This window comes from Mytilus edulis, chromosome 1 (genome assembly GCF_963676685.1).
Source record: "Mytilus edulis chromosome 1, xbMytEdul2.2, whole genome shotgun sequence".
NCBI lineage: Eukaryota > Metazoa > Mollusca > Bivalvia > Mytilida > Mytilidae > Mytilus > Mytilus edulis.
The window spans coordinates 51415975-51428493 of NC_092344.1; positions in this window are offsets into that span (position 1 = coordinate 51415975).

Sequence of the window (12519 nt, forward strand, 5' to 3'; positions counted from 1 at the left end):
CTTATGCAATCTACCTTTATATAGATATTAGAATGAATTTTTTAAAAATGTTAATTAATTCAATATGTAAAATATGGAGAATTTTAGTCTTATTAATAAGTATATTAATAAATCCTAATACCATATATACGTACTTAACTGCCACGGATATTCAAAAATGAATTTTGAATAATAGATTTTTTTATTTTAATTTAGGTAATTTCTTTTGTTTATTATTTCAAACACATTAAACGGCATAGACATTTTCTAGAAAAATCTTTGATGTATTAGGTAAAATAAAATCCAATTACGAATTCGCCAACATGGACACATTCATTTGTTATATGTCCGATATGTTGCAACCTTATATGCAGCAAATTCCAGACACTTAATTAGAATTTATATTCTAGACCTAATCAACAGTAGTTTTTTTTCTTCAAAACAATCATTGATCTAAAGGTGGTTTCGAGGAGATTTCCTCATGCGGGTATCACCAGCGTATTGAGCAGTTTCTTGATCTCAAAGACTTACATGAGATAAGTCAAAAATCTTAATCAAAATCAAGAAAACACTAGAAGGTTACAAAATAATACATAGCAGCCTAAAAAGGTTGAGCAAAAACGTTCAAGGGAGTGGCTTGATATTTACTATTAAGAGCCAAACGTTTCTTTATAAGCAGAACCTTTTTAAGAAATGCAAGCATTGTAATTTCGTATCAATATAGAGATATTCTCAAAAGGGAAGATCTCTGAAATATTCGGTATAAGAACATCTTTTATATTTAAGATGAAAATAAAGTTAAAAGGAACGCGATTTGTATTGGTTTTGGGAAGTTTATGTAATACTACAACTTGTTTCAGTATTGAAATTAGATTTTGAGGCTAATAACAAAATCCGAAAAATCATTACTGACAACAAATAATCAATCAATATAAAAAAGAAGATGTGGTATGATTGACAATGAGACAACTGTCCACAAGAGACCAAAATTACAGAGACATAACAACTATCGGTCACCGTACGGCCTTCAACAATGAGCAAAGCCCATACCGCATAGTCAGCTATAAAAGGCCCCGATATGACAATCTAAAATATGACGAGAAAGCTAACGGCCTCATTTGTATAAAAAAAATGAACGAAAAACAAAACTGTTTATTTAATTTCAAAAACGATGTTGATAGTATAGACACATTCGAAGAAAAGGTGACAAATAAAAACTATGGATCTTTACGGAATAAATTGGTATTAAATATTTCAAAATTTCATGGAAATGTGCTATGACATTGACACTTTTTCTCAAACCTTTGGCACAAATTCTATGGTAATATTTACACTTTAAGCATTGTTTTAGCAATATTAATATTTAAAGGTGTAAAATAAATTATTCTATAATATAATCACATATTTAACAGTTCCGACCAAGTTCTCTTGTATTTGTAATCTTCCCACGGTACAAACTAGAGAGTCTATCAGCATAATGAAATTTGAACATCAAAGAACATTTACCTCGTTGTTAAAATAGTTCAACTGAGCTGTTAAGTCCAACACAATGTTGTTGAAAACAATTTTCCTTTACAAACGTTCTCATTTACACTTGTTTGTGTTAATATAAAGGCAAAAAACATCTTTAATAAATATGAGTTAACTTTTTCCCGAATATCATAGGAAACTTATAAACAAAATACAATTTGCCATTTTTTTCAATTCCTTCAAAACGATTTTTTTCAATTCCGGTTAAAGCAAAATACCAGATCAATAATTCTCTGTAAAGATAAATAAAACTTCATTCCCAGTAAATAAAACGTTTGGTTTGGTTGTCAGTGATAACAGTTGCCTCACAAATATTGTTAGGTTTGACTATTTTTTGTCGTTTTCATTGGAATTTCTTGGATAAGATGCTATTCTATTCAAACCTCGTCGTTAGCATATTAAACTGTGTTTGAAAAGTGACACTTAATTCTCTTCTAGCTAAAGTTTATAATCGTATAAAGAGCGTAATACCTCGAATTCTTAAAAATTGATCCAATCAGAGGACTGTTCAAGGGATATAAAAGTTTGAGTCGATTCATTTAATTCAGTTAATACTACAGATAACGGTTTTCTTGAAAGTTATCCCATTTAGCGACATCTTAACTTTATGGTCCACTTGATAATGTATAACTGATATACACAAGTCTGCTAAATACCAGAAAATAATTAATTGTGCAATCTTTGAGTTATAAGGTACATTTCTTTTCTTTTTCATTGGGATTTTATTGATTAGATTGATTAGTGCAAAGTCATTATGTTATATCGTGGCGGCCAGTAGTTATTGGTGCAGTAAGCCAACTTAGACATTAATATGTAGTTATGCACAAAAATAACATTCATTTCCATTTTCTGTTCTGGTAATAGAAGATACAATTTGGTTGAAATGCACTAGAAATTAACGAATAAGGGGAGATAACTCTGTAATTTGCTATCATTCTAACCAATTTTCCAACCAAGTTATTTGATATTACCAGACACACACAAACGAAAAACTAATACTTTTTAACTCAGGATGATGGTTAGTATAAAATAGCATGATTAACTCGGTGGGTTTTTTTCTAATCATGTTTTAATTTTTACATAAATTGCCTGATTCTTACAAAGACTGGCACTTAATTATGATTCATTTTTTTTTCTAACTGTTCTGTTTCCTTTTTATCTGTGTTCAAAATTTTGTTTCATTCTTATTGCATTGTTTGTTTTGATGTATAGCACCTGTTTTAATTGCATTGATTGTTTTATGTTAGACGCTTAGAGTAATTTAAATTAGATAATGCGCTATACAAATATTGCTAATAATAAAATAACAATAATAAGTGGAAACAACTAGAAAAAAAATCTTCACTCATAGGCAATAACTTCTTTTGAGCAGTCTACTATGATTGACTTCATATTGGCATTTTGTATAACTTGTATCGACAAATCATTTGTAATACTTACAGCTTCTGCATATCTGTAACAGTTTTCCTGGTACGGTCATGGTACTTGTCTATCCCAAATTCATGTATTTGGTTTTGATGTTATTTTTGTTATTCTCGTGGGATTTTGTCTGATGCTTGGTCCGTTTCTGTGTGTGTTACATTTTAGTGTTGTGTCGTTGTTCTCCTCTTATATTTAATGCGTTTCCCTCGGTTTTAGTTTGTTACCCCGATTTTGTTTTTTGTCCATGGATTTATGAGTTTTGAACAGCGGTATACCACTGTTGCCTTTATTTATACGTAAAATATGGTGAACCAATTATGTAACTTATAATTTTTAACACAAGAATAAGGGTTTCTGATAAATCCAAAAAGTCCTCACACATTTCATTTGGAATTCTTGTAAATGTATAATTTTATCTGTGGACCATGTCTTTCAAAATATCCAATCATCAAGTAGCTGTTTCAGCTTCTCATTTACTAATTGTTTTTCGACAGCGAACTAATTATTCATTCATTGTTATCATTATTTTAACTAATCAATTAGCAGAGCTTTTGTTTCAAACATACGCACCAAATTATTCTTAAAGCAACGCATGCTAGGGAACACTGCTAGGGAAGACATTTGAATTGTTCTTGTAAATAGTTCCTCTAGCCCTACACTACGAGTGGATAGTTCTATATTATCGATAAATTACATTCATTACTTAGGTTAAGTCAGGTTTAAGCTATGTTGTTAATTTAGACATGTTTCAAATGAACCATCGTTATTACATACTATTTGTTACTACATATTTTTTAACTTTTATTTTGCTTTGCTTATAAAAAATATTTAATTGTGGTTCTTTTCCCCAAACCAGTAATTCCAGTATATCTTAGCCTATTTCGCCTATTTCGGATCTGACTATTGTAAAACAAATGCATTTATCAGCAGTGATTGACTGTAAATTCTAAGTATTTGGTTCAATCTGTAAGGGAGGATATTGAATCCACAAATTAATGTTTTCTCACAACATGTACTGCATCAAATACAATGTATGCAGTAAAAGTGTCGCTTAGTACTTGTTTCTTTAACAACACACAGGTGTGAATGTTTAATTATCACCTCTTGGTTGCTCTTCAAATCACTTTGCTTTTCGCTCATAACTAAGTTTTAAGGATAATAAGGATGTTCTTATCCCAAGCATAAAAACATAGCCGTTTTTGAGACAACCTTTTTCAACTTTTGATCTTCAGTGCTGTACAACTTTGTACCTTTTTTTTCGCTTTCAATCTTTTATATCTGGTTGTCACTGGTGAGTCTTGTGTGGACGAGACGCGTTTTTGGCGTATTGAATTTTAAACCTGATGCTTTTTGTTATTCATTAATCATGTGTTTCTTTGTCTAATACGTTTTCCTATTTATTTGTATTTTAGTCCTGTAATATTATGTTGTCATTTCAATGTTATATTTAACATTGCCATTAAAGTGCGAGGTTTGGCATGCCACAAAACCAGGTTCAACCCACCAGTTTTTCCTTTAAAAATGTCCTGTACCAAGTCAGGAATATGGCCATTGTTAAATTATAGTTCGTTTCTGTGTGTGTTACAATTTAACTTTGTGTCGTTTGTTTTCTCTTATTTTTGAGTGTAAATTGACATTGCGATCAGAGATGGGTCTGATTACTTTCAATATAATTGATTAAATTACAATTACTTTGTCATTTGTACGATTAAATTAAATTAATGATTACATCATTTCTGAAAGAATATGATTAAATTAATGATTACATTGGCAAAGTAATCATGATTACATCTGATTACAATGAATTTGAAAAAACAACAACATTTGAATGATGTGAATGAATAAACATTTAATATATCTATAGCGTTAAGAATTAATTTTATTTGATATGTTATAAAATTATAACTTCAAACTTCATCTATTTAATAAACCACAAAAAAACACAACATAAACATTGTGTCACTGGTTATGGCCCATTACAATTTATCATCATTGATTCATCAACAATTTTGACTTCAATTGATTAATGAGGATAAAGGTTTATAAAGAGTTTGGTGTTTGTCTTCTGACCTCTTCCAGACTATATGTATTTCAAGGTGTAGGTTCTTAAAGTTAAATTTTGGATAAAAATAAAGTTACCATTTAAAAACTATGTAAAATTTAATCATGTTAATAGAAATGTTTCATCAAATTGTAATCAAAATATAAGTACTAAAAGAATCATTGCATTTTACATGTCCAGTACAAATACATACCAAAATTTGTTTATTTTTCTTATTTTTAATTTATTTTGTACTAATTAGATAAATTTTGTCTGATTTATCTTTTATCATATATTGCAATTAAAACAATCCTTCCTACCTGTCAATTCAAAGTTGACAAAAATCACAATATTAACAAAAGATTATAATTCAAGGATTAAAGAAAATTAAAACTTGATTATAACAGTTATTACCAGATATATATATGTTCATATTTAAATTGTGAATATAAGGTACAATATCTTTTACTTCGGCTAATGATGACTTTTCAATACTGTAACAGCTTATTTTTTACTGAAGCTTCAAGTATACAAATCAACTAACATTCTTCAAGTAAAGAAAACTATTTTAACATGTTAAATATTTATCAAATATGAATAACAAAAAGTTTCATTTATTGACCATAAACACAATTTTAAATTATTTTTCATTGTAATCAGAAAGTAATCAAAAAGTAATCAGGATTACAGGGTATTTTGAAATGTAATTGATTAAATTAAATTACATGTAATCAGATTTTTGGCTGATTAATGATAACAATGATAACTTGAACAATTGTAATCAATTACAGCTAATTAACGATTACAATTACAATTACCCCAACTCTGATTGCGATAAGACGTGTCACGGTACTTGTCTATCCCAAATTCATGTATTTGGTTTTGATGTTATATTTGTTATTCTCGTGGGATTTTGTCTGATGCTTGGTTCGTTTCTGTGTGTTAGTTACATTGTAGTGTTGTGTCGTTGTTCTCCTCTTATATTTATGCGTTTCCCTCAGTTTTAGTTTGTTACCCCGATTTTGTTTTTTGTCCATGGATTTATGAGTTTGAACAGCGGTATACTACTGTTGCCTTTATTTATATACCTAAGACCAGTACTTTTCGCATATGCCATCTCTGAAAAATCGTGATGATAATGGTATTTTATTTTGTTGAATATGTAGGGTAAAATATGTCCCAAATTGTACGTTCTTACTCCTTTATGAGATTATTTTATTTAGTTTATATAACATCTTTCAATAACAGCATTTAGAAAATACTGGAAGACTACAATAATCTAATTTGATTTAGTGCAACTTATGAAACAATTCAAAAACGCATTCACTTGAGGTTCCATAGTAATGTTATTCTAATAAGATAAAAAGTGAAATATACAATTAGTTATAAAGGAACAAGAATTCATGATCTGCAAAATAACTAGGTTTGACTAAAATAGAAATATGGTCATCATTGGTTATAAAACCCTTGCTAACTTTGAGTACTCATTTGGCTATTTTGAATTCAGAAATAAATCAATATGACGCTAAGTCCGAAAAGAATGGATAGATAAGTATGATGTCTCCTGTAGGTATATTGCTTATCTCTGCACGTTAAATACAAAAATAAAGGTGACCTGTTAGAAGGCACAATTTCTGCATCTAACGAGCCATAACTTTTTAAAAACTTAAGTTTGAAAATTAATTATTATTGTATGGATTGTGATGTTAGGGTAAAAAGATTCTAAACATTATGCAATAGGAAAGTAAGAAGATGGCGTATGATTGATATTGACAACTTTCAACCAGAGACAAATCACATTAAAGGGAAACTTCGCAAAAAAATGAAAAATTGATATTATGTTCATTCTGTATAAAAATGCTCAAATTCATAGATATTAAAGTTTTATTCCGCTAGATAAGCAATCACCATCGATTTTAAATTTAGAGTATCAATTCTCTGCGTTCGGCCATTTTGTCTTCTTTCTCGATCAATAACAACGATACGTCTATAAACCACAAAGGAACAAAACGACAGTAACCGATGTAGTCGTAATTGCGTGTCGATATCTTGTCACTCGTACGGTTGTTTTATCCGACTAACTAACTTGATACGGAAAGTATTCTTATTTTTTTTTAATTACCATGGTCTGTTGTTTTTAAACTGTTAATATTGGAATTAAGTAAAAAGTCAAAGTTGAAATCATAAATAAGTGTTCCGTGAAAATTGTTTTCGAAAATCTAATTTGTTCATAATTCTTTAAAGTAATAAACTTTTTTCAAATAAATTCTGATCTTCCCTCATCTGATCACCAGCATGGCTAAAGGTATTACTTCCAAAGGTATTGTGAGGGAGGGGTGTGAGGTGACACGTCCAGGTATTCAAGCGATTTCCTGTCGAATTAGGTAAAAAGTCAAAGTTGAAATCATAAATAAGTGTTCCGTGAAAATTGTTTTCGAAAATCTAATTTGTTCATAATTCTTTAAAGTAATAAACTTTTTTCAAATAAATTCTGATCTTCCCTCATCTGATCACCAGCATGGCTAAAGGTATTACTTCCAAAGGTATTGTGAGGGGTGTGAGGTGACACGTCCAGGTATGCAAGCGATTTCCTGTCGGGCTTGCAAGTTCATGCATCGTTTCACTTCTGCAGGTATTGATCAATGTACACTGCCGATAACTTATAACTTTCCATTTTGAACTATCAGATGTATAATATACAAGTCTTTCTTACTTGTCATTACTAAACTCATACGCTTGTTTATAAATAACATTTCTGGTGTAAAGAATATTATTCATAAAAATATAAATAATACCCCAAAAAATAAGATTTGATGAAATTAAAATCTATTTAAATATTTTTTCCAAGGGTGAATTTAGGAAAATGTAATATATACTCGTTGTCAATAGTGAAGGACAGAGTGGAACATACCAGAAATATTTATTTAAAAAATGAACGCACTTGTCAACGATTCGTTTATACGACTGGGTAGAAAGCTACGGAACTATAGCGCAATTTAAACAGTATGTAATCATCGAATGTCGATAGACTATTGTATACCAAAAGAAGAAGAAGAAGAGAACCAATTTGATTTAAATACAGGTCGATGTATAACTTGCTTTGGTTCATCGAAGTTGTGGACATAGTAAAATCACAGATTTATGTTTCAATAAGATTGTTCTCGAACAAAGGAAGGAATTCGTCATCACAATTGTTATATATGCCACTGGACGGACACTAATTATAAAAAAAAATGCTTGTCCGCTAAATAGGGGTATTCTTGTCAGATAAAAGACTTTTAGTTATATTAAAAAAATAGGAAAATATGACATTAAATTGGTTCTGTCTTTTTTTTTTAAACATCGTTAAAAAGATGAGTGTCTAAGGTGAACGCCACAAGAACCCTGTAATACTAGTACGAGAGTATAGCATGTAAACATTCCTTCTCAATAATATGGTTGTATCGGAAATCTTTTCATACAGATTGACAACTCATGGTCCGATATGCATGTAATAGTTGCCACATGACGCCCATAGTTCTTTCCACCATCAACATCTTATTCTAATATATAGACGAAATTTCGGTATTGAAATGAATCTACATCTCACAAACAGGATGTTTAAATAACGATTTTGAGTAATCCCCTAACGAACCAATATAAACGTATGGCAAGATATAACCATGATTGAAGGAATTTAGTTTTTGTCAGACGCATGAACTCATCACTATCATAAACGTATACGTATATATGCATGCAGTTTCAAATATCAAGAACAAGCGGTCGATGTCGATAGTTCGTTTTCTAACTGTTCAGAGTTAGACATGTCACTTGTTCATTCTTGGAAGCCTTCATATTCCCCATCCAACGATTGGAACTCTTTCTGGTTGTCTTGACTATATATGCTTGTATGGTTTTTCTGTCGTTTATCTGTACAACTGGTTGCATTTCCTCTCCTTTCCCAACAAACAAACTAACGAAACGCTACTAGTCTGCTTTCTCTGGAGCTCATCCTCAATGGCGCTTATACGTCAGGAAACTTACATGTATACTAATAATGATTGTTTCAAGAACAACGATGTAGGGACGAACTATTCTAATTTCGTCAATATCAGTTATGCATGACTAAAATATAAGTTTTATTACAACAACTGTATTTGGTCTCGAATGTATGTTAACTAATTAATGTGTTTTTATAGACTAGCTCAAATCCTCATCCAAATAATATAATCTATATGTAATAATCGTTTCCTACCTGACACCGAGACTTAATGCCAAGCGGTAGACATATTTTAGGTACTAATTAAGTAATTAAATGAACAATATTATTGATAACAATAATTAATCATTAATGTGCAAAGATTAAAAAAACAACAGTAGTTTTTCTTTATTTGTACGTATTATATTCCGCTTCGGTAGAGTTATCTTCAAATAGTTTCAGATATTAATTTATACATGGGTTTCAAAAGTCTAAATGTAAGTATTCTCGTACATTTTTTTGCCTAATAAAGACAATCAAAATGCTTTGGTAAAGCTATTTCTAATTTCTAAGTTCCCCTTTTTAATGAGACATATAAATCAAGGACAAGAGGTGTATATCATTTCATTCTGACACATGAATTAAGTTTCCCGTCTTTAACCGAAAATTGTTTATTTCTTAGTAAATTAATTTATTTGAATTCAAATAAATAATAGCACAAAATATAATTAAATATTCCACGGCGATCTATTTTCATTTGTCACCAACTTGAATATGTATTTTAAATGTGTGTATTAAATGCTCCCTTGTTTTATAATCCACTGATCCGAATAGACAGTCACACCTGGCAAGGTGTGCCCTAGAGGCGTGGTTAACATGATACCGAAGTGCAAATAACAATTTACCTTTCAACAAGCCATCTACGAGTTTTGCCACAGAACCGTGAATACACACATCGTATAAACCTAGTCATAGCAGAGACAGTAAAAGGTCAATAAGAGTACACCAACATATTGTCTTTTACAGATTATTGTACTTTAATTTGTTCACCTTATCAGTCCGAAAATGCATTAATTAAAAATAAATTTATAACATTTTGTGTTGTCTAAAAAATTAATTTGAATATATACGTTTAACATAGAAAAATTTATCTCATGAATATGTACAATTGCACGTCTGTGCGTTTTATCTTCTTATTATCGGCTGGTTATTAGATAAAGCAGAAGTCATCGACGCGCTTACGATTACGTTAAAATATGATTAAAAACCGAGACTTTTAATGATTGTATTTTAAATCCCGGCATGCAAAAAGCAGGAGAAAACGTCACGACCTACAGGAAGTTGTTAATATTTTTTCATTGATTATTGAATTTCTCCTTTATTACTGCAATTATAGCGATAAAACTTTGTGAATATATATATTATGTCATAATGAACATATTTAAACCATAAGTAAAAAATCGCGAATTTTCCCTTTAAGTAGATAATTACAGGAAACTAACTTCCTTCAAAAATAAGAAAAATGTATACTGCATTGCAAGATTTAAAAATTCTTATATAGGGAGTTTGTAAATTTGTTAATTTCATATGGGGTTCACGACATCACGTCTACTGCTAAACTTCAGCTTAACCCCTATGGATTTTATAAACCCTCTGTGGATCTGCAGGGGGTTAGTAGCGAACCACATAACTTATAATGTACATGTTTGTACGAAATTCTGTGTGTTTTTTTTTATGACCTCTGAATAAAAGAATCAGTATATTTTTCATCTAATCTTTCTTGTTTTTGTATTATGAATAAAAATGATCAATTGAATACTTTTAATTTTGAAATTATCATAAACGAAAAAGCACTCATATTGACGTATGGTTGCTAGTTGTCTTATGACAGTCGTATCCTATCTCCTTCTCATATCGAACATTATTAGCTGCAACCTAAACTTTAAAGTATATTATGTTTCAAACATAAATTCATTCCCAATGAATAATGTTTTAAGGAATACTCATACTTCCTATATATATTATATAATTGTTCAAGAAAACTTTATGTTATTCCAGACCATCCTTGTGAAACACAATTCCTTCATCATTTAGAAATATTACAAAATGATGTACAGTGTTTCAGAAACAAAATATAAAATCATTTATTTAAAAAAAACATTGAAAAATGTTTAATATTGGGTTTTTTTTGTCATGTTTTTTTTATTCATAACATCAACTACAAACAATTAAAGTCTGAAATGGCCTATATCTGTACTCGACTAGTACGTACTGATTTTTACTCGACCAGTCTGAATTGGTCTGACTTTTACTTGACATTACTCGACCCCAGTCTGAACAATACTCGACTGTACTGAATCCTACTTTACCCTTATCTTTGCCGTTGAAAATAGTCTGAACTATTACTCGACCAGTGTGAAACAGTCTTAACCCGTTGTTGATCTGTACTCGACCTATTTTTCCAGTCTAAACCGCACTTAACCAAAGGTCTAAACAATACTCGAGCAGTCTGAACAATACTAGACCAAATAACCTCTACTTTTTTAACTGTTAAAATAAATTTCTTTTTAACTGACATATATAACAACAGCCAACAAAATTTATAAATTGTTTAACCTTATACAAGTATGGACACAGACGCAAATTGTCAGTGGGGTTAAAGGTCGTTACAAATGTATTGAAAGCTAGACTGGAAATGTGTATTAACAAATTGAGTTGATGTGTACATGTCTTCATTCAAATGCATTGACTGATAAAAAAAAGGGGGGGCTTCAACTTCCACCCCTCTCTGTGAATTAGTTGTTTGAGTGTTTGAATATGGAGTTTGTTAATAAATAGCTGCACTGTAAGCGCATGATATGTCTTGATTCCTTTTAAGCTTGCTTAAAGGTTGAACTATTTTGTTTTGTACAATTATTAGTCTATTTGTTTTCTCATTTCAGTTGTTTTATATTTGTCATTTTAAGGTCTTTTATAGCTGACTGTGCTGTATGAGCTTTTGTCATTGTTGAAGGCTATTTGGGGACCTGTAGTTGTTAATCTTGTTTTAAATTTTGGAATGTAGCTGAAGTCAACAGACATAGACAATTCACCCAAGTTTTATAAAATGATGTGGAAGTGTTTATGTGAATAATTGAGATGGGAAATGAGGAAAGTGTCAAAGTGACAACAACCCAACCATAGAGTAGACAACAGCTGAAGGCCTCCAATGGGTTTTCAATGTAGCCAGAAACTCCTGCACTTAAAGGTGTCCAAAAACTATAAAATCCCTTCTTTTTTTTAGCATATATAAAAATTCATAACACAGAAATGTATAATCTGAAATTTATTACAATCAAAAGGGACCTTAGGTCAATGGTGTAAACAATTCACCAAAGTTTAATTAAAGGTGATGGATGCATTTTTGTGTTATTGTTCAAAATTGGAAAATTCTCTCTTTTTTAAGGATAAAACCTCTCTTCATAACATGATAATGAAAATTCTAAAATTTATAAAATCGATGTGGAGCTTATGTCAATAGATATAAACATTTCAACAAATTTTCTTGAAAGTAGGGGGAAGTGTTTTCTAGTTATTGTCTGAAGTGTGG